The following is a 23470-nucleotide window of genomic DNA, read 5'->3' as shown; positions in this document are numbered from 1 at the left end:
GGCATACTGAGATAGACTCTCATTATATCTTAAATTCTAATGTTATTTTGCAGGAAACAGGGAAGGAGACTTGAAACTATGATAGAAGGATGTATGCTGAGAGGTACAGATGAAGGTACATCCATCTATGCATAGCTATCCAATTCAGACATTATGTGTCATAGGTGCTGTCTCTTCAATATGCATTGTTGGCATCCTTGTGAAAAATCTGGTGGCTATAGGAGTGTGAGCTTATATCTGGGTCCTCTTTTAACATATGACTTTAGTTTCATGAGTTCATATCTGAATCCTCTATTCTATTTTATTGAGCTGCTGCCTGTTTCTGTGCTAGTACCATGCTGTTTGGATCACTATGGCTCTGCAGTATGCTACAGGTATGTTAACAACTCAGGCACTATTCTTTTTGCCCATGATTTATCTGGTCTGTGGGATATTTTGTGTCTACACATGAATTTTTAGATATTTCTGTTTCTGTGAAGAATAGTATTGCAGTTTTGAGACTGCACTGAACCTGTGTATTTTATTAGGTAGGCTGAGCATTACTTAAAATATTTTATCCATCCATGAACATGGGAGGTCTGTCTATGTTCTATTCTTTTTCTCTATTTCCTTTTAAAGTGTTTCCCAAGTTTTTATTCTACAGATCTTTTATTACCTTTGTTGGGTTTATTCAATGTTGTGTTTTTTAAGCAACTGTACTTAGGATCATTTCTGTGATTTCATTTTCAGTATATTTGCCCTTGGTCTATAGGAAGACTACTATTTAAGTTCTGTTAATAACTATTTAAGTTCTGTTAATACTGCATCTTGTTGCTATGTTGAAAATATTTTTCAAGTGGATGAGTTCTCTAGTGGAGTCAGGGTCTTTAATTTATAGACTTATATCATTTGCAAATAAGAATACCTGAATATATTTTTCTATGTGTGATTTTTTTGACTTTTGTTTTCTCTAACATTCTAAATGTAAAACTTTAGCAAAATCTTGAAAAGGAGTCGAAAGAGTTGGATATGTTTATTTTGGTCCTGAGATTAGTGGGACTGCATTGTGTGTGTGTGTATGTGTGTGTTTGTGTGAAATCTCACAAGGCATTACCCTTGGAAGAAGAGCTACAGGTAATTCATGGTTGCTGAAAGAGGGAGAAGTATTTTTTTCACCAGGGACAAGACTGCTGGCAGGTTAGCCAATCCCAAGAGATCAGCCATATATGCCTATGTAACAATTATCATTAAAGAGAAAGATGCTGTTCATTTGGAGCATAGGAAGAATTAGAGTGAGAAGGGGCAGGGGGTGGTATAAACAATCCTTACCTGTGAAATCCTAAAAAAACAATTAAAAAAAAATAAAATGATACAAAATCTGCCCAACAGAAATGGTTAAGAGGAAAACGTGGTAATATGAATGAACAGGCCAACTTGGTGAAAAGATACCCCAGGCCTCCAATCATCCTGGTCTTTGGTCCGGCCTTGGCCAGGGCCTTAGGGGATCTCTGTATCCATAGTATAAACCTGAATGAGATCAGACACAATGCTGGTAAGGTCATCACTAAATACCTGCTAACAAGTCTTCTCGGGCTCACCCTCTGCAGGCACCTGGACTCCATAAACCTGCTGTGCTGGGTAGAGCACAGCCACGGCTAGGTGCTGATCCTGAAGTAGAGGCATAGCCCCCAGCCCCATGGTAGCTATTTCGTAGCAGAGAACAAGCTGTAACAGAGGTGGGGTTTCATTGCCAGCTGTAACGATTCAGCGAGTTCTTGAGGGAAATCAAGTAGTGCAGCAGGTACTTGTGTGGATGCTGGAAAGAGACTTGGAAGTGCAGAACTCGGAGCATAAGAAGCTCACATTGTACAATGATGTCTTGTAGCTCCCAGAAGCGGGAATCCAGCTCCAACGGCTCACTGCCCGGGTTAAAGTACCTGTGCGATTCATTGATGATGTCACGAGTACTCAAGTGTTGCCCCTCTACTTTGCCGGCCAAGTATATGGAAGAAATGGCGACCAGGGAGAGGTCATACGCGTCCAGGTTGATGTCACAGGATAACTTATCGTAAATGGTGCACGCAGTGGCGATGGGGATGGACTGCATGCCTAGCTTGATGCCTGCCTCAATGATGAACCGGGTTATTTGGAAGTGCACCCTCCCCTCGGGAGCCCGTCTCTCCTTGGCTTGCTGTGCTGCCATCAACCTTTCACAGCTGTCTCGCCAAACAGCCTCCATGAGACGCACGATTGTGCGACACTTAAGTAATACTTCATTTTCTAAGAAAGTTCTTCCTGTGCTTTGCAGCACTAGGATATTTTGACACCTGTGAATCATAACTATGGTCCCGAACTGTAAGAATTACTGGAGTTCCCTGGACTGTGTGGTACCAGCCTTCTGCCTTTGGCCTCGACTTAGGTTTTATGATCTTTCTTTCCTGAGGGCTCTGATGAATGTCCTGAGGAGTCAGATGTACATTTGAGACATAGCTATGGCCCCGAACTGTAAGAATTACTGGAGTTTCCTGGACTGTGTGGTCCCAGCATTCTGCCTTTGGGCACAACTTATCTTTTATGTGGTTTCTTTCCGGAGCGCCGTGATGAAGGTCCTGAGGAGATGACTGTACTTGCTCTCTGCTGAGGAAGACTGCCTTTTCTACACAGAGTCCTCTGTCATGAGGTTTGGCGGACATCTCTGTGCCCTGCATCCTCCTCCTCCTCTTGAGGGGCTGGGGCTTGGCTTCTGCCTGCAGGGAAGTTACTTCCAACACATGACAAGCCTGTCCCTTCTTACCTTTGGAGACTTTGGTAGCTTTCAGTCCCTCTTGGCCTGAAGACACTGGCTTCTGCCACTCTCCAGGCCCATGATCTCCTACTAATACGGGACAAGATATCTGGTCTGAACGCCTACAATAGGGCTTGATCTTCTTGCCCTGGGAAAAGCTGTTTTCTTCTAAGGCAAGACTTTTGCAGCACCTGAAAGGTTCTTCTGACTGTAGGAGCCCTGTGTTGTTTCCCCCTAGATGGCCATGCCTCCACTCCACCAGGCTCCTTGGTTGCTGTTTCGGATGTTTCTTGCAGAGGTGTGTGTTGTTCATAAACACCTCTTGCTTCTGACATCTATTAGATTTGAGGCTTTTTTTGTTTTCATTCTAGCCTTGTTAATCAACTCCATTGTCTTTTCTTCCCTTGCAGCTATTCTTTGGCAAGCCACTGGGACCAACAAATGTCTTCCTGTCCTCGGGGCATTCTACCACAGATTCTCCCAGAAAGATTCTTTTGGACCCTATCGATAAGCTTGGAATAGGGTCAGGGGCAAGGCCCTTGCCAGCACTGATTATAAGGCGTGGAAGTTGGCCTGGCTTCCTCTTGCCATGAGCAGTGCTAGGCAGCTCTGCCAGGCTACGCTGAGGCTGATGATCACCCAGATCCGGTCTACTTCCTGGAATGACCCGGAGGTCATTAACCCCCTGGGGTAACAACCTCGACCCAGTGGCCAGTCCAGAGGTATGCCCCCTTAGTATTTCATTTATGGCGATAAATTGTACTGTCCTGGCTTTCAGAAAGGTGGAATTCACCCTTTCAGAACACAAGTCCTCTTGACCTAGGAGGCTTTACCCTTCTAAGTCCTACCCTGAAATCAATAAACCTATTCTATTTACTATCTATTTTAAGCTATCTATACTTCTGTCTATCTATTAATCTAACTCTATCTGGATGACATTCACACATTCACAAACATGTACACACTCACACACACGCTATCTCTTTCTCTCACACTCTCCTCTCTCTCTCTCTCTCAAACACACACACATACTCTCTCACACACTCTCCTCCTCCTCTTCCTCCTCTTCCTCCTCTCTCTCTATCTCACACACACACACACACACACACACACACACACACACACACACACAATCTCTCACCTACACTCTCCTCCTCTCTTCCTCCTCTCTCTCTCTCTCTCTCTCTCTCTCTCTCTCTCTCTCTCTCCCTCACTCCCTCTCTATAATACAATTCCAATGCAAGCAGGAATTCTGTACAGCTCCTCCAACCTCTAGCACCCAGCCTGTACTGTTTCTGCAGAGGTCTGAAGAATGAAAATGTTGGGGCAGATCTGTCTCTTTATGATGCAAAGAGGAAGGCTAGAGGGAAGATGGCTGCCACTCAGGCTGAGCCCTAAGTATTCTGGTCTGAGGCTGCAGTCATTCCAAATGTTAAGAATGGCAACTTCTAGGGAAACCATCCACAGATGGAAGGGCACAGGCATGTTAGGAGTGGGTGAGAGGTGGCCTGCAAAAGACAGTCAGGGACTAGGAGGAGAGGTCTCTAGAGACTTAGAGGGCTGACTTCCTGGGACTTGACATCCAGTCTCTGCCCCCATATGATCCAGTTTCACAGTTCCATATCAAGGATTAAACAATACTCACATCAGAGAATCAAAAGGCCTGCCTTATTCTAGAATCAAATACAAAGGGTCATGGTCCAGAACACTGATTTTGGTTTCCTCCACTATCATATTCCAATAATCATATTTCATGATGTTTTTATGGAAACAGAGAAAAATGATCACAAATCAAAACACTCTTCAAACCCATTGATGGAGAGGGCAGGTAGGCTGACTACAGCAAAACAGAGGAATCTCTGCCCTAGACCTGGGGATGCTGTATGATATTAGTTTCAGGGTTAGAGGAAGCCAGTTACCTACTAAGTTAATCACTATGGAAATTCACTTAACAGTCAAAAGAATGTATTTTCAGGCACACAGCTGGGCATGGAATGGTTAATGAGAGTCTAAAGTAGCCCCCAAATAAAATGTAATTAGACTCTGGATCTGCTGTCAGGGTGGTTCTGATGAAGAGCCTATTCCCCAATTGGTTCTTGAAATATCAGTAAAGATGCTATGGGCCAATTGCTGGGCAGAAGGAAAAGGCAGGACTTTTGGATCCACACAGGTACACCTGTGATCTAGCAGACCCAGGGAAAGGGGAAAGGAGATTTTCACCATTCTTCAGAGGGAGAAAAGCCAACCAGCCATGTGAGCCTTAGATGGAGTGGACACACACCACTTCTCCAGGAGGGAGGTTGGGGTGTCCAGTTAGGACTAAAAGGATCGAGCTAGGGCAGGTTGAGAGTGATAAGCTAAGATTGTTGGGAAGGGCACACTAGCCACTGTAGTTTGGAAGTTCCTAGCAATTGAGCCAATAAGGCAACAAGGTTCAATTATGGTATCTTTTAACCTTGCAGGGTGTCTCAAGTGAGCTTTTGTCCCCACCTCTGCCTTGCTCAGTCCCCATGGCATATCTCCTTTACTATCAGGATTTCTTCAAAACACAGGTTAGTGCTTCATCTTACTGAAGATGCTTGTTTGTCATCGCCCTTTGTGATCTTTCTTTCCCTGACCCTTGCATCCCGGTGTCTGCTACACATCCTCCCCACCCCACATCCTCCCCTCGCAAGCTCCTTCAGTTTAAGAACATGTGGGCAGCACGCTCTTCCTTGCTCCTTAAATAACAGTGGGCATGTTTAAGAAAAAAGTATTTATTTCCTATAAAATGTTCAAGATGAGAGTTAAAGGCATACTGAGATAGTCTCTTATTATATCTTAAGTTCTTTTTTTTTCTTTTTATTAGGTATTTTCCTCATTTACCTTTTCAATGTTATCCCAAAAGTCCCCCATACCCTATATCTTAAATTTTCATGTTGGTTTGTTCGAAACAGGGAAGGAGACCTGAACCCATGATAGAAGTATGTATGCTGAGAGGTACAGATGAAGGTACATCCATCTATGCATAGCTATCCAACTCAGACATTATGTGTCATAGATGCTCTCTCTTCAATACGCATTGTTCACATCCTTGTGAAAAATCTGGTGGCTATAGGAGTGTGGGCTTATATCTGGGTCCTCTTTTAAAATATGACTTTAGTTTCATGGGTTTATATCTGAGTCCCCTTTCTATCTTATTGAGCTGTTGCCTGTTTCTGTGGTAGTACCATGCTGTTTGGATCACTATGGCTCTGTAGTATGCTACACGTATGTTAACAACTCGGGCACTATGCTTTTTGCCCATGATTTATCTGGTCTGTGAGATATTTTGTGTCTACACATGATTTTTAGATATTTCTGTTTCTGTGAAGAATAGCATTGTTCTTTTGAGACTGCACTGAACCTATATATTTTATTAGGTAGGTCGACCATTACTTAAAATATTTTGTCCATCCATGAACATGGGAGGTCTTTCTATGTTCTGATATTTTTCTCTATTTCCTTCTTCAGTGTTTCCCAAGTTTTTATTCTAAGATTTTTTATTACCCTTGTTGGGTTTATTCAATGTTGTGTTTTTTAAGCAACTCTAATTAGGATCGTTTCTGTGATTTCATTTTCAGTATACTTGCCCTTGGTCTATAGGAAGACTACTATTTAAGTTCTGTTAATAACTATTTATGTTCTGTTAATAACGCATCTTGTTGCTATGTTGAAAATGTTTTTCAAGTGGATGAGTTTTCTAGTGGAGTCAGTGTCTTTAATTTATAGAATTATATCATTTGCAAATAAGAATACTTGAATTTATTTTTCTATGTGTTATTTTTTTTTGATTTTTGTTTTCTCTAATACTATTTAGGTAATACTTTAAGCAAAACCTTGAAAAGGAGTTGAAAGAGTCAGATATTTTTATTTTGGTCATGAGATTAGTGAGACTGCATCCTGTGTGTGTGTGTGTGTGTGTGTGTGTGTGTGTGTTTGTGTGAAATCTCACAAGGCATTACCCTTGGAAGAAGAGCTACAGGCAATTCATGGTTGCTGAAAGAGGGAGAAGTATTTTTTTCACCAAGGACAAGACTGCTGGCAGGTTAACCAATCCCAAGAGGTCAGCCATATATGCCTAGGTAACAATTATCATTAAAGAGAAAGATGCTGTGCATTTGGAGCATGGGAAGAATTAGAGTGAGAAGGGGCAGGGGGTGGTGGTGGTGGTAAAGTTAATACAATCCTTACATGTGAGATCCTAAAAAAATCAATTAAAAAAATAATAAAATGATACAAAATCATCCCAACCGAAATGTTTAAGAGTAAAACCTGGTAATATGAATGAACAGATTTTTTTTTTTTTGCTTTGTTTTTGCCCCAAGCAACATACAATCATTGGTGAGAACTGAAGAGCCATGATCCATTAGAGGAAAAAAAATCAGAATGCAAATCATACCACGATTGTTGGTTAAAATGCTTACTTGGGACAAACACTGAGAATTAATATGCTAAAAGTATATTGCTTTCAGAGAGGGGATATGGTACTTCAATGATAATTTCTCCCAGATTGCTTTAGTGTAGTTAATAAGTTGGTTGTAGCTCACCCTAGAAAATAACCTACCCTGTGTGTAAGGTGAGCTAGAATCTGAGGAAAAAAAGACTCTGTCACCCAAGTCCCACCCCCACAACCCAACAAACTAAACAGCTTTCAATAGAAGAATGATACAAGAATTTCCATTTCAGTAATGTCATCAAGATGAAAATTATAGCTTTTCCTGTAAAGGGAAAAGATGTGGACATCTGATAATCTCTGACTCCATGCTGGTTCTATATGGATTTGGAGAATGGATCCCATCTGAAAGAGCAATAGAGAGCTATGGAACTGATCCTGAACTCACCACAGAGGACAGTACCCTTGGACCCTAGAGCAACAGATGATATTACATGCCTTTCCTGTCAAACACGTTATCCAAAAAGCTACACTAAAAGGTAAAATCTTGACACAGCACTCAAGGGAGGATATGGGAATTCCTTTGGTAAGGGTCAGCAATACAGTATCCTTGGGTTTACTGCCTTGGACCTGTAGCTCATATACTAAGGGGAGGTCTCCACACAGTTGACATTTTATAGTTCAAATGACAAGCAAGTATCCAGCTTTATAGACCTGATGAAAACAGATAGATTTGCAGTTGGCTGAACAGATGGTAGATTTATGCATTTAACAAACATGATGATGGATTGAGGAAAACAGACTTCTTTGTACTAAAATATATTGAGTTGGGCCTGGTGGCACATGCACTCAGGACATCGAGGGAGATGAGTCTCTGTGAGTTCGAGACCAGTCTAGTCTCAAGAGAAGAATCCAAGATAGCTAGGGATGCACAGAAAAACCTTGTATCAAAAAAAAAAATCTATCTGTCTGTCAGTCAATCTGCCTGTTCGTCTGCCTGTCTGCCTGCCTGCTTGCTTGTCGTCTGTCTATCTATCTATCTATCTATCTATCTATCTATCTATCTATCTATCTCTCTTACTATCTATCTCTCTATATATGCATGTATCTATCTATTTGTGTATCTATCTATGTATCTATCTATGTATCTATCTATCTATCTATATCTATCTATCTATCTATCTATCTATCTATCTATCTATCTATCTATCTATCATCTATCTATCTATCTATCTATCTATCTATCTATCTATCTATCTATTTATGTATCAAACTGGCTTCTGTCTTTCTTACAAAATAATGGGTTTCTTCATGTCATCATGATGTGTGCATGAAATCACTGTGACCATAGCCACCAGCAGCTTTCTGACACATGCTTGAGGAAAGAGGGTAGGAAATAGAAACAGCAAACAGCACAGCAGGATATTAATAGTGTCAATTTCTAGTGTTCTCTGGTTTTTGTTACTTAGTTAGCCAAGACCAGACTGTGGAGCAGTGTATTTAAATGCCACATATTTTTAAGGATGGGAACTTCAAGTCTGTATTTACCATATTGACTTTTAAACTATCAATTCTGGGAAGTTAGAGTGGCCACACGTGACAGGCAGCGGGAACCCTTATACTGTGGCTCACGATCTCGCCTGCTATTCTCACACCTGGAGATAGCCATTTGTAGCTGTCTATCTCTTGGTTACCACTCCCAGATAGCCCCTTGGTGGACCTCAAGAGCCATCTCTAGCAGGCTCTCTGCTCATCTCTGCAGGTCTGAGTTGCAGCTGGGTGCTATGTAGGCTGCATCTGTGATTTCTGTGGATGAGTCAGTTCTTTTCTCTGGAGGCAGCAGTCCCTGATGGTGTGGACGTTCCCAATGCTGTTAATCTCTGTAACTCCATTGGAGAGACTATAGAAATCTAAGTACACACTAAGTGGCCAGGAAGACACTCAGAGAAATGCAAAGAGTGCCCTCATTTCTAGATAGCAAAGTAACTGTATCACCCTTCTTCAAGGTACTCACCCTGCTTTGGGTGTTGTGGGTCAGGCTGATCAGGAGACTTATGGACTATCTCCCATTACACATATGCAATTCATCAGAAAATAGAACTATAGCAAAAGCCTTATATAAGGAGGTGCTCATGTAGCCTGAAGCCAAAGAGGTGGAAATTTGTGTGAGTGTCGATGGAAGAGGAAACTGTGGGAATTAGTCATGTGACAGAGTTAGAGATCACTTCTCTCAGTTTACTAAGCCCAGCTCTTGACTTGTAACCATGGTGATGAAAATATGAGCACAGGGCAGGGAGTCTATCCTGATGGCAGGACATAGACTTTAAACATTTCCTACAACACATCACGTGAACAATAAAATGGCAAGTACATTGCTGATGAAAGTCTAAGAAGGTTTGGGATAAAAAACAAGGCAACCCTGATGACCATGTACGTTGAAGTCCCACAGGAATTATTCTTGAATCTGTTGTAGTGAGCACACCCTTCCTGTGTGTGCCATAAACTCTCAGCTCATCTGGTCTGAGCATCATTTACCGAGAAGGGGCCAGACTATTTAGCATCCTAACCTATGGCTGGATTTGAACAGAAGAGAACTAGAGAAAAAGGTGAAAGCTGTGGTCCAATATGCAGTGTTCATGAGGGTGAGGTCTGGAGTCAGCCTTTGCTTCCCCAGTGTATTTACACTTCAGCCTAACGGATGATGAGATGTGGAGTCTTGGTTATCAAGTTGATTGGATCTGAATCAAGCAGGTGAGAGTCTTGCTGGCCAAGGACGCTTTAGGTAGTTTCTTGAGGAGCAGGCTGAACAGGGAAGACCTCTCCCAGAGGCCCTGGGTGGAGGTACCTGGTTATAAGGAGTTTGGAGGGAAAAACTTTTACCTTTTCCTGACCACCTCCACCTCTTGTTGGCCAGTGAGCTTACTCTGTTGGTGCTTTTGTCTGAAGTTTTCTGCTGAGATTGGGCTCCAGATTCCTGGTTTTTCAGTGTGGACTGAAGACCAGTGGCTTCCGAGGGATTCTCTAGACCGACAGTACCAGGTTGAAGTCTCCCAAGGAACCCCATTCCATGAAGTGAGCAACTACTGGGTTCTCAGCCTTCCCAGTGTTCAGCCAGCCATTGTTGGACTAGCCAGTGTAAGCCAATCTAATAAGTACTCTTTATAACCTACATCAATCTATCAGTTCTGTTTCTCTGGAGAATCCTGGTGAATACAGATTTGAAAGTGTTGCCTGAGGAAGAGGCATTAGCCTCTTTTTTTTTTTTTTCCTGGCTACAAGGTGTGAGCTTCTTCCTCTCATTACTCAGGCCTGCCAGAATGAACTGGCAGCTCCTAAACATGGAGCCCTAAGAAAATCCTCCCTATGTTTATAATTGTCATGTTCTTTCTCACTCAATTACCCGATGGCCATGGAAGAAACCCTCTACTGAAGGCCTTCTTTACTGAGCTTACATATATGTGTCTGAGTCTCTCTCGTCTGCCCTCCACTAATACCTTCATGAAAGTTGGCATGACTGAATACATTTCTGCTGTACCCTCAGTGCACTTAGCAGGATGACGCCTAGGTGGCTCATCACTTGCTTCTGTCAATGTACTATATCAAGCCCCACAGCGATCAGATTCTTAAAGAAGCTGGGAATTTCATCAGCAAGACAGTTTTAGCATAGCATGGTCAGGTATACTGGGTGTGTCCTGAGGCAAGGCACATAGTGAAGACTGTAGTCTTCACTGACCCGGTACAGGGACTGGGGTTCCATAGAAAGCTCTGGAACAAAGCTAGCTTACCCAGAACTTTCCACAAGGCTGACTGACTATTTAGCGGTGGGGATGTTGAAGTGTTGCAGGTTGTAGGGTTTAGCTTTTGCTACTCTGCTTTAATGCACACTTTGGGAACAGAGCCATGCTACCAGCCCCTGCCCAAAGAGTACTGGATCCAAAGATGAAGAACACAGACACACATATGTTGATCAGTTTCAATGTGCCTTATTGTCTCAATTGCTAGGCACCTCCAGTCTACTGTGGCTAGTGTACCCTTCTTAACACTCTTAGCTTATCACTCTCAACCTGCCCTAGCTTGTTAATTTTAGTCTTAGCTGGACACCCCAACCTCCCTCCTGGAGAAGTGGTGTGAGGCCACTCCATCTGAGATCTCACATGGCTGGTTGGCTTTTCTCCCTCAGAATAATGGTGAAAATATCCTTTCCCCTCTCCCTGGGTCTGCTAGATCCACTATGTGGATGCAGAAGTCCTGCCTCTTCCTTCTGCCCAGTAAATGGCCAATAGCATCTTTATTGATAGATCAAGAACCAACTGGGGAAGAGGCCCTTCAGCAGAATCCAGAGCCTAATTACAGTTTATTTTGGGAGATACCTTTAGCCTCAAATTAACCATTCCTTGCCCAGCTGTGTGTCTGAAGAAACATTCTTGTGACTATTAAGTGAATTTTCATAGTGATTAGTAGGTACCTGGCTTCCTCTAACCCTGAAACTAATATCATACTGCATCCCGAGGTCTAGGGCAGAGATTCCTCTGTTTTGCTGTAGTGAGCCTACCTGCCATCTCAGTCAATGTGTTTGAAGAATGTCTTGACTTCTTATTATTTTTTCTCCTGTCTCCCCATATCTTAGCTCACAAAGTACCACTCTTGGAACCCAGCAGCTATCGCTGTGTCCTTGATGCAAGGAGACAACTTATCAAGGACCCTGCAGTGTACTCCCTTCCACTCTAGGAAATTACATGTCTGCAAGATAAAAATAATAAACCCAGGTACCTCTTGGCAGGTTACTGTTCATTAAATGGATTGTGGATGGAGACAGGCAGACAATGCGTCCTATTGTCACGGAAGCTTTGACATTTATATTTTGGTCCTTCCTTGTTCCCCCTCCTCCAGAATTAATGAAAACAGCCACCTTGTCAGCCAGTGGGAGCGAGTTGTAGTGGCAGAACACCTGAGCTCTCCACTGTGGGACTGGGCTGCACAAGGATGTTGACATACTCTTGGTCTCGGGTCCTCCTCTGACTCCTCTACCCTGAAGGCAGTGCTCCAGTCTCATCAGACCGGGAGCTGATGACACACCCTGTGGCCTTGTAGGATGTGATTCCTGTAGCTGTCTTCAGACACTTCAGAAGAGAGCGTCAGATCTCATTACTAATTGTTGTGATACACCATGTGGTTGCTGGGATTTGAAGTCAGGACCTTCAGAAGAGCAGTCAGTGCTCTGAACCGCTGAGCCATGTCTCCAGCCCCTGGGAATTCTAATTACCCCAGGAGTCCAGCAGCCCAAGATAAACAATATTTACTTTGTTACACTGAGATGGACATGGGGAAAGTGAATAGCAATAGGAAGGTGGATTTGACTGCCTGAGGAGAGCGATGTGACAAGCGGTTGCCAAGCTACACATGTGGGTCCCTGCTGCGTGTTCAAGGGTGGAGGGATTCCGCAGTCTTTGCACAGAACTCTCACCTTTACCTTCCCACCTCAAACCAAAGATGACAGAGGATGACGTTGTTACTGTTAACTGAAGGCTGTCATTTACCCTTGCTGGGACACCTACCCCTGCTCCTAGTTTCTGATGGTATTTTAGCTCTCAACCCTAGGAGTGGCTTGGTTGCCCCATAGAGTTAGGTGGCAGTAGTGGTGGTAGGTGGGTGTACTTTTAAATTTCCTTAACTGGACACAGGACACAAAGCTCCACCCCTTGGACCACGTATTAAAAATCGGATTCATGGGAAATTGAGCACTGTCACTGCCCTCCTGAGGAAGCTGATTCCCAAGCCCAGTCAACTTCCCCTGTTTCTCTTCCTCAGCATGCTCCTTCCACTTGACCTGTGAGAATAACAAAAGACTACACCTTCTCTCTGGCCTCCTAAGACCAGAGCGCTTCCATTTGCCACTTGTTTATTGGTTGTCTGTCTCCTCTCCCCACAGGTGAAGAGTCACAGTTTGAGATGGACATTTAAGGGGCCAGCTGTAGGACTCAATGATGCTTCTGGGGCCCCCAGGGCCCTTTGCAAGAGAGCTGCCACAGCAGTCAGGCCTCATACCAGGCAGACACTGGGTGTGGGTCGGCCACCCAGTCCTGCTCCTCAACTCGGCGCCATCTCTGCGTTTCATTTTGTGAACACCAGCGCATACCTCCTTGTGCCTCTGTCTATACAGAGCTGCTACTGCAGGGGAATCATTCTCACTCACACCCTCCATTCATGGAGCTCCAGCGAGTGGACGCAGAGGAGTCTGTCTGAATGATCTGGGAATCCTAGGCCCAGAAGCACACCCACCTTTCCTTCGGTTGGGTTACCTGGGAAATCCACACTTTTACTTCTTTCCCTGCCAGGATATAAAAGCCACATTTACCATAGGCCCTGTGTGAACTGTTTTCCACTTGAAATGATGACATGGTAACTATTCTCTGTCCAGTGCTTATGGTGTGTTTTCTCTGTACAGTATTTTTTAAAGATTTATTTATTTTATGTATATGAGGAATCTATCTATCAATCACCTATCTATCAATCATCTATCTATCTATCTATCTATCTATCTATCTATCTATCTATCTATCTATCTATCTATCATCTATCTGTATAGATTGTTGTGAGTCATCACGTGTTTGCTGGGAACTGACCTCAGGACCTCTACTCACTGGGAAGATTTATTTATTATTATATGTTAAGTACACTGTAGCTGTCTTCAGACGCACCAGAAGAGGGCGTCAGGTCCCATTACAGATGGTTCTGAGCCACTAGGTGGTTGCTAGGATTTCAAGTTCGACCTTCAGAAGAGCAGTCGGTGCTCTTAACTGTTGAGGCATCTCTCCAGCCCCCTCTACATTATCATATGTGCTTGTTATACCAGCCCTCTGGGTCAGCAGAGCACGCCTTACTGTCACTTTACAGCTGAAGTCTGGCTGAAGAGAAGCTAGCTCTCTATGGGCCTGGGCCAGAGCGCTGCTGCTCTGTAATTATTTTTAGTAGCAGCAAGTGTTACCTTTGTCTGGTGAGATGTTCACCTTTCTCCTGAGCCTGGGCCAGTGTAGAGCCTTCTGTCCACATGAGAACAGTCTTTGTCAGTCATCTCTGTGTGTGCTGCTGTGGGGGATGCAGAGGAGATAATAGATAATGGTAAGGATTTTACTGAGGTGTACCATGTACCCATTAAAAAAGTTAGCATGAAGTCAATTGCATAGGATTGGTTCCCAGTGGTCCATGTGGGGTGAGTGGTGGGGGACAGAGGGTGGAGCTTGGAGGAAATGTTGTATCTGGGAATGAGAGGAGGCAGACACCCAGTGTTACAAAGGTCAGATGGTCTTGGGGAGCCAAGGTGACTAAGGGTGGGATGTCTTAAATCCCTTTAGGGACACCACAGTACTTTTGTGTGTGAATTTGACTTACCAATTGTTAAAGAAAGAGAGCCACTTTTATTAGACTTGATTGCTGGACTGAGTCTGGTGTGGCAGGTGTCTCATGACAGGACTTGCTGAGGGGTAGGTCCCCTGGATCCGGAGACAGTGGCTGATCAGGAGGCAGTGCCCTTTGTAGGATTCGGATCATAGTGCTTCATTAGCTTGCCATTGGGGGAGAGGCATCCCTCAGTGGCCAGATCGTTCAGTTGCCTTCTCCACAGTCCTTGCCAAAGGAAGTAGAGTCCATGTGGAAATACAGGAACGGATGTAGCGCTTTGCTGTGTTGGCTGCATACACACAGCATAGTCTTCTCTGAGTTAGAGATTAGGGGTTTGTTGAGGGGATACCACCGCAGGAATATTTCATCTAGTTTAAATGAGAGATTACATCACCGTTTCCTGTCAGCTTCTCAATGAAAGCATCTCAATTCCGTGGCATCTCAGTAGAGATCTCCATCACCAGTGTATGTAATCTTAGGGCTGTTCTCATTTTCTTAGGGTCGGCATGCACTTCCCTGGTAGACCAGGAGCCATAACACAGTGTAGAAGTTAGCAGCTTTCCCCACTGAGAAATGGACCCTTCAGAGGAAGGCCTGATCCCCACAGCTATAATTGTTGCTGGGTGCTGTGTGGTGGCAAAGCTCTGCAACCCAGTCCTTGTTCTCCAGGAAGAAAAGTTTTGGAGAGGCCAGCCTGCTTTGTTCATCTTTACATCCCCATGTGCTGGCCTCTTAATGGTTTGCAGAGATGCCCTCTTAAACCCATCTGCTTGGCATGCCTGTTCTGCTGTGACCTGAAGCACTGTTTGCATTTGAAGAGCTAACTGGGCCGCTGTAGACAGGGGCCAAGAACCAGAAACGCAAAGAAGATTTAAGGTACAGCTGTGCTCTCGAGTTATGAAGCCTAATGGAGAGGAAATGAAAGCAAGCATTTGTGATTGTCCACTGCCCGGAGGCTGGCCGGTTCTGTGATCTGAAGGAATGGAAACAGGTTTAAGCATTGTAGTAGTTGGCCCTGGTGATTTCAGGTCCTTCCTGGACCCCCAGTGACCTGTGCTTTTAGGTCCCTGAGAACAGATTTGCTGGGGTAAATATTGGAGGTAAGAAGCTCATAAGAATTAGTGAAGAGGCCCAGCCTGGTGGTCAGTAGAGAATGGCTGTGCTGATGTAGGAGTCAGAGGGAACTGACTTGGGGTTTTCGAGGCTGGATTTCTAGCTTTGGCTTTGCAATGATGAGGCTGCGATCCATAGCACACTGATCTTAGCCCCTGTGTGACAGAGAAGAGCTTGCAGCCTCTCCCGTTTACTTCAGTGGGCATGCTTCAGTTTCAGTGAATGATCCTGTCTCTAAAAAGAAGCAGAAGCCGGGCGTGGTGGTGCATGCCTTTAATCCCAGTAGTTGGGAGGCAGAGTCAGGCTGATTTCTGAGTTTGAGGCCAGCCATGTCTACAGAGTGAGTTCCAGGACAGCCAGGTCTATACAGAGACACCCTTTCTCCAAAGCAAAACAACACAACACAAAACAAAACAAAACAAAACAAAACAAAAACCCCAAAACAAAACAAAACAAAACAAAACAAACAAACAAAAAAAGTGGAGAGCAATTGCATGTGAGTGATGCTGTCAATCTATTTCTGGTTTCCACAAGCTGCGTGTATATGCGCAGATGCCCACATGTGAATGAACGCACAGAGGGAACACTCTTAGAAATTGTACGGGAAGGAGGGCAAAATAATCTTGGGCAATGTGCCTAGTTAGTTAGCCTGGGTGCACAGTGTAGGACTCTGAACTGGTAGTTGTCCACCTAAGGAGCTATTGGCTCCTTTGTCTCCCAGATTGCCAGACATCCCTCCTCCTTCCTGGTATCTTTTAGTGTGACGTTTAGGGAACTGGAGGAAAGGCCAGAGACAAGACCAACAGAGAAGTCTGTTTTGCCACATGAACGGTGTCTCAGGCAGGGTGAGATTCAGTAAGTGACCTGCAGAAGATTCCTGCCTCCTTTAAGAAATGTGTGCCAAGTCTTCCCTACATCCAATGCCTTCATGCTGGAGAACCTAAAGCAATCACCTGAGAAAAACGTTAACCCCAGGAAGCCCGACTAAGTGTACACACAGAAACAGGACAAGGTTAACAGAGTAGGGACAGATGGAAGGATGTGGAGACTGGAAAAGAGTGTGCTAGTGTCTTAGTCACTGTCCTATTGCTGTGAGAGCCACCGTGGGCACAGCAGCTCTTTATAAAGGAGAGCGTTTAGCTGGAGCTTGCTTACAGCTACAGAAGAATGGTCTGTTATGACAGCCAGCATGGCAGGCACAGTGCTTCAGCAGTAGTGAAGAGCTATGTCGGGATCTGCAGGAAGAGACCTTCAGGTCGGGAGAAGAGAGGGAGGGTGAGAGATCACACACTTAGGCCCATCATGGGCTTTTGAAACCTCAATGTCCACCCTCAGTGACACACTCCCACCAACAAACTACACATCCCAATCCTTTCCAAGTTGTGCCATTCCCTGATGACTAAGCATTCAAATATATGAGCTCATTGCAGGGGGTGGGGTGGGGTGGGGTTTGGGGAGGTGGTGGTTAGGTTGGGGTGGGGGTGGGACATTCACATCCAAACCACCACAATCAGCAAATGTGTACCTGGAAGGTGTGCCTGTGGACACTAAAGTGTGTCAGGTGGTGTGTTGGCTGTCCTGGAAATTTAGATGACAATGGAGTTCAATTGCTGGAACAGCAGAAAAGCTGCAACAATGATTTCTATACACCTGAAACTTGAAGCACTTGGCAGGTCGCTGTTTTATTCTTGTTTTATATATGGCCGTGGGGAGTGAATATTAGAATTAGGATTCCAGTTCCTGTTGGTTTGGCCTCAACGCTCGGGTCCACATAGGTACCACACTGAACGGACATGAAGCCTGAGCAGTTCAGGCTCAGAACTCTTAGCAGACAGCTGTTGGTTAGAGTAGAGACTGGTGTTGAGGGACCTGGAGCCATGCAGGTGTTTGGTGGTCTCTTGGGGTTGGGTTTGAACCAGGGATAGCAGGGATCGAAGGTTCCTGAGTAGTGGGTGCCCACATCTTGTTGCTATGTTGAAAATGTTTTTCAACTGGATGAGTTCTCTAGTGGAGTCAGGGTCTTTAATGTATAGAATTATATCATTTGCAAATAAGAATACTTGAATTTATTTTTCTATGTGTGATTTTTTTTTGTTTTTTGTTTTCTCTTATATTATTTAGGTAAGACTTTAAGCAAAACCTTGAAAAGGAGTAGAGATTGTTGGATATTTTTATTTTGCTCCTGATTTTAGTGGGACTGCATCATAGGTTTTTTTTTTTTCCAAATTTGGCATGATGCTGGCTATAGGCTTGGTTGTACATCATTTTAGTATGTTAATATATGTTCACTATATCCTTAGACTTTGTATGGCTTTTATCACGAGGAGAGAAGGTTGGATTTTGAAAAAAGTGGTTTGGCAAATATTTATTTCAATATGCCTTCTGTCTGTAAGTACATTTATAATTATTGATTTGTATATGTTAAACAACCTCAGTGTCTGTCATGATTTTTTACAATAGTCAAATGGTCTTTATTGTGTGTTCTTGAATTCAGTTTACAAGTGTTTTATTGACTCTTTTGTATCTATATTCACCAGGGACATTTGTTTATAATTTTCCTTGTGTTTGTGTGTGTGTAATGCTGGTTTTTCCAATACTTTATAGAATAGTTTTAGAACACTGGTTGTAGTTCTTTTATTGAAATCTGGTAAAACTTTATGAGTCAATTGGAATGTGGGCCTTTTTGTCCTTTTGGTTAGGAAGTTTTAAGATTGCTGCTTCAACCTCATTGCCTCTCTATTTAAGGATTTTAAAATGTCATCTTAGTTCAACCTTTGGAGGCTATATGTATTAAGGAATTTATGCAGTTCATTTTGTTTTTCCAATTTGGTAGAATAGAGGTTGTTTAAGTGTGTACTTGCGAGCATCTGGATTTCATTGGCGTCTGCTGTACTATCTCCCTTTGTACTCTAGTCTTACATATATATATGTATATATATGTATATATATATGTATATATGTATGTATGTGTGTGTATGTGTGTGTATATATATATATATATATATATACACATACATTTGGATAATTTCAGATAAGCCAGAAAAGGTTCACTATTTCTTTGTCTTGGAAGACATTGCTCTTTCATTGGGTATTGAACCTTCCAGTGGAGTCAGGACTATCTTCACAAAGCACAACTCCACTGTTTCCAGTAGACATAGACACCATCATCGTTTCTGATAACCAGTTGCACGTGCACATCCTGGTATATGAAGGGAAAGAGGCATGGCCAAGGGTAGGAACCTGTTGGGGAAGATCAAACCCATAGGTAGGTGTACCTCCTACACCCTGTCTCAGATTCAAGTCCCTCTCGACACCCTCTGTTGCAGAGCACAATACAGGAACGAGGACCAGATTACTTTTACTAGCGACAATGACTTCAATGGGCCAGGTGACTGAGGCACCCATTGCTCCACATGAGAATCAGACAAAGTTCCAAGAGTCCACTGGCATCACCATCCCGTGTATTCCATGTGAAAACAAGAGTTGAAGATAAGACAACTTTAGGCAACATCACTGAGAGGATGAGAGGAGTCTTGTCAAGTGTGACGAGATTATCTGTTGATTGGATGGAAACCTGTAGGATTAGCAGCATCAGACAATGGGGGACTAGACTACTCAGTTGTTGGTGACATACGAGGCAGAATACCTGGGGCCCTGGGCTTCTCTCTTGGGGGAGCTCCCCTATGGTGGTGCTTTAGGACCCACTAAGAAACAAGTTGCTTAAGGAAATCTAAGTAGAGATATAGTATTCTTCCGGAGAAATATTTTTGTTGGACCTCAATCCACCAAGTTCCAGATAGTTGAGCTGCTACAGTAATTTCCTGGACACTCCAGGTCCTTGGATATTGACCACCTTTACAGGAAAAAAAAGAATGATGTGTTCTGTAAGCATTGGGCCAGGCATAGAAAAATGTAATGTCGTAAATAAAACTGTTTCAGATCTGCACCCAAATGTGGACATTTTAAGTGCATCCCTCTGCTGATTTAATATTATGAAAATATCTTTTACATTCTGAGAGACAGGAACTTTTGCTGGATCTTAGAGACAGAGTTCATACATACTCACACACACACACCAAAGAAACAAACAAACAAGAACAATGTAACGACCATCTTTACTTGCCTCAGGTTTCCCATGTCATCAGCTTTTACAACCCAAGCTAATGTGTAGCTGTGATCTTAAGTCACACACTCAGCCGTGCCCTTGATCTGGAGTAATGCTTGCATGTACGTATGCTATGCTATCAAATATAGGTTGAAAGCATTCTTATAAAATGAATACCCATCATAACTGTTGAAGACAATTTATAGATATTGCTTGATAAGTAATGATGTTTGCTGTACTGTTATCTGGGTTAGTGGGATCATTTGGAGTCAGTGACTTAATCTTTTGTCAAACTTTGATGATTTCAATACAATATCCCTCATTCTTTCCCCAATATGTTGCTTTGTGTGCTGTTCAATAAAAGAGAGAACAAAGCCCTTAGTTAAGGTCTCTCTCTCTCTCTCTCTCTCTCTCTCTCTCTCTCTCTCTCTCTCAAACACACACACACACACACACACACACACACACACACACACACACACACACACACTGGGAACTGTTTGCTGCTTCTCCAAAGCAGAGAAAAATAAGAAAAAAGTCTGCCTACCAAGGCAGGTCAGGGTCTGCTGGAAGACTTCCTGGCCTGCTGAGGCATAGAACAACAAGAGATATGCTTGAGGCTCAAGGTGAGGGGCTGAAGATTTTATTGACCTTGGTGGAAGGAATAGGGAGGTTTTCTGGTGAGAACAAATGTCTTGTGTGTATATTTTAGCAAATTGTTTATGTTGGCTTGTGGCTTTGCTTTCCACAGTACTGTAGTATAAAAAAGAAACACACTCATTGCTGATGTGGTAATGACCTGCAGCCCTCCCATTGTCTCTTGCATCTTTTTTTTTTTTCTATCCTTTTTATAACACCCCCTTCAGAGGACTCTTTGACTTCATACCAGCCAGTCCAGTACACACACACACACACACACACACACACACACACACGATGGAGAGAGAGAGAGAAAGAGAGAGAGAGAGAGAGAGAGAGAGAGAGAGAGAGAGAGAGAGAGAGAGAGAGAGATATGAAGACATCAAACAGGTTCATAAGAGACCAGGCAGTCATAGATTCAAACTCATACAACAGACAGAAAGTGACAGGAGACATAGGGAGAGAGAATTATTCAAGTCTGGGCCCACTCATAGTTAGATTATATCAAGGGGTAGAACATTTAATTTCTTCCCCTTAATGTGTCATAGACACATTATTGGTAACTGGGTTTATCATCAATTCACTCAAACCTGTATGACTCATGTGTAAGTCTATATCCATTCTCCTTTGATTATCTTTTAATTTCCTGTCTTATGGATACCATGCTAGACTTTCTCAGGGTTTTAACACTATTCCCATAAGCTAATGGAAATACCTTTTCACTACACAGAAAGATGGATCTCAAATGAGTACCAAAATAGCCCACACAGTAGATGATATCTATCAAACCAAATGATCTGGTAGCCTAACAGTGCACAGGGAGCAGCTGTCTCTAGAAGACTTTTCTTCATTGCAGCCAGGAGCACTGAACATCTTAGAGCCATGTCAGCCACTGTCAATCTGAATGACTGAAAACGTAATAACATGCCAATTAATAAAAGACCTTGCTTAGTTCCCTAGTTAGAGATGGACCCTGGTCTCAGGGTGGGTCCATCTAAACAAGAAAGCTCCAACTAAGCTCCAGTGAAAAGTAGCCAGGATTCCTCTTTATTTATTTTAATATTTACTTATTATTATATGTAAATACACTGTAGCTGTCTTCAGACACACCAGAATGAGGGTCAGATCTCATTATGGGTGGCTGTGAGCCACCATGCGTTGCTGGGACTTGAACTCAGGGACCTTTGGAAGAACAGTCAGTGCTCTTACCTGCTGAGCCATCTCTCCAGCCCAGTAGCCAGGATTCCTGTGTCACATTTTCCAAGTTGCAAGAGAAACATTCTTTCATTTCTGATCCAGGGATCTATTTGAAGTTGTGGGTGAGACTGGGCTACAAGATGCCATGATGTCTGTGGGAAAACCACAGCAACATCTGGGTAGAGAAAGTGCTAGTGGCTTGAGTGTTTAGTAATTGTGGTCTTCTTCTTCTTCTTCTTCTTCTTCTTCTTCTTCTTCTTCTTCTTCTTCTTCTTCTTCTTCTTCTTCTTCTTCTTCTTCCTCCTCCTCCTCCTCCTCCTCCTCCTTCTGCTTCTCCTTCTGCTTCTCCTTCTGCTTCTCCTCTTTCTTCAGATTTATTTATTTTATGCATGTGAGTACACTGTAGCAGTGCAGATGGTTATGAGCCTCCATGTGGTTGTTGGGAATTGAATTTTTAGGACCTCTGCTCGCTCTGGTCAACCCCACTTGCTCTGGTCCAAAGATTTATTTATTATTATAATACATAAGTACACAGTAGTTGTCTTCAGTCTAGCCAGAAAAGGGCATCAGATCTCATAACAGGTGGTTGTGAGCCACCATGTGGTTGATGGAATTGGAACTCAGGCCCTTTGGAAGAGCAGTCAGTGCTCTTACCTGCTGAGCCACCTCTCCAGCCCCTAGTGATGGTCTAGCCTACCTGAGTACTTAGCTCTTCACTTAACTGGAAGACTACTCCTCTTCAGTTATGTGCTTCCTCCAGATTCTTATCCTCAGCAAGGATTTTTTTTTTAAATTGTAGCTAAGAAAGTACTGGCTATGGTATTCTGAATGTCATCAGGGTCACAGATCTGTCTTTTTTATTTTGTGTATCCTTCCATTTTTGTCATAGACAACCTCAAAGCTACTCTTGGATTCATGTTAACTGATTCTTAGTGCTGAAATCTAAAGATCAGTCATTCTTAAACCACTTTCTTCACATTATTAAAGAGTCTAGAATCTTACTTTATGATTCTCCAAAAACGCAGGCCTTCATTTTGCCCACAAGAGTCTTTGTTGACACAGACAAATACCAAACTGAAGGATGACTGATTTTTATGTGTGCATCTCAATGGCAGCCTTGCTGATTTCCTTGAGACATGGTGACTTTCCTCCCATCTTGTTGGTTACGGCCAAGGCTGATCTTGAAGAATGGAAGGTCTGTTCTATTCTACATATTTGTCTGGGGTAACCTGATAGGGCATGCATTAGATGATGTGTTAGTCACAATTTTTGTTTCTGCACAAACATCATGACCAAGAAGCAAGTTGGGGAGGAAAGGGTTTATTCAGCTTACATTTCCACATTGCTGTTCATCACCAAAGGAAGTCAGGACTGGAACTCAAGCAGGTCACAAAGCAGGAGCTGATGCAGAGGCCATGGAGGGATGTTACTTACTGGCTTGCTTCCCCTGGCTTGCTCAGCCTGCTCTCTTACAGAACCAAGACTACCAGCCCAGGGATGGCACCACCCACAATAGGCCCTCCCATTCTTGATCACTAATTGAGAAAATACCTTACAGCTGGGTCTCATGGAGACATTTTCTCAAGGTAGGCTGCTTTGTCTGCGATAACTCCAGCTTGTGTCAAGTTGACCCACAAAACCAGCCAGCACAGATGGACCAGCCAGCAACTTTTTATCCTAGTGGTTTTTGTTTGTTTTTGTTTTTGTTTTTTTCAAGACAGGGTTTCTCTGTATAGCCCTGGCTGTCCTGGAACTCACTCTGTAGACCAGGCTGACCTCGAACTCAGAAATCCGCCTGCCTCTGCCTCCCGAGTGCTGGGATTAAAGGCATGTGCCACCA

The 23470-nt window shown here is 43.4% G+C and overlaps 2 pseudogenes; both read right to left on the bottom strand.

The window, feature by feature from the left end:
- Nucleotides 1–1476: 1476 nt before the first annotated feature.
- On the bottom strand, nucleotides 1477–2218 carry LOC110300781 (cyclin-Q-like; annotated as a pseudogene).
- A 34-nt stretch (nucleotides 2219–2252) lies between these two features.
- LOC110300177 (protein Tex24-like) lies at nucleotides 2253–5276 on the bottom strand (annotated as a pseudogene).
- Between the last annotated feature and the right edge of the window lie 18194 nt (nucleotides 5277–23470).

The sequence above is a fragment of the Mus caroli genome, unplaced genomic scaffold, assembly GCF_978045245.1.
Source record: "Mus caroli unplaced genomic scaffold, Mus_caroli_1 scaffold_10, whole genome shotgun sequence".
Classification (NCBI taxonomy): Eukaryota; Metazoa; Chordata; class Mammalia; order Rodentia; family Muridae; genus Mus; species Mus caroli.
This window is presented reverse-complemented; position numbering and strand designations above follow the sequence as displayed.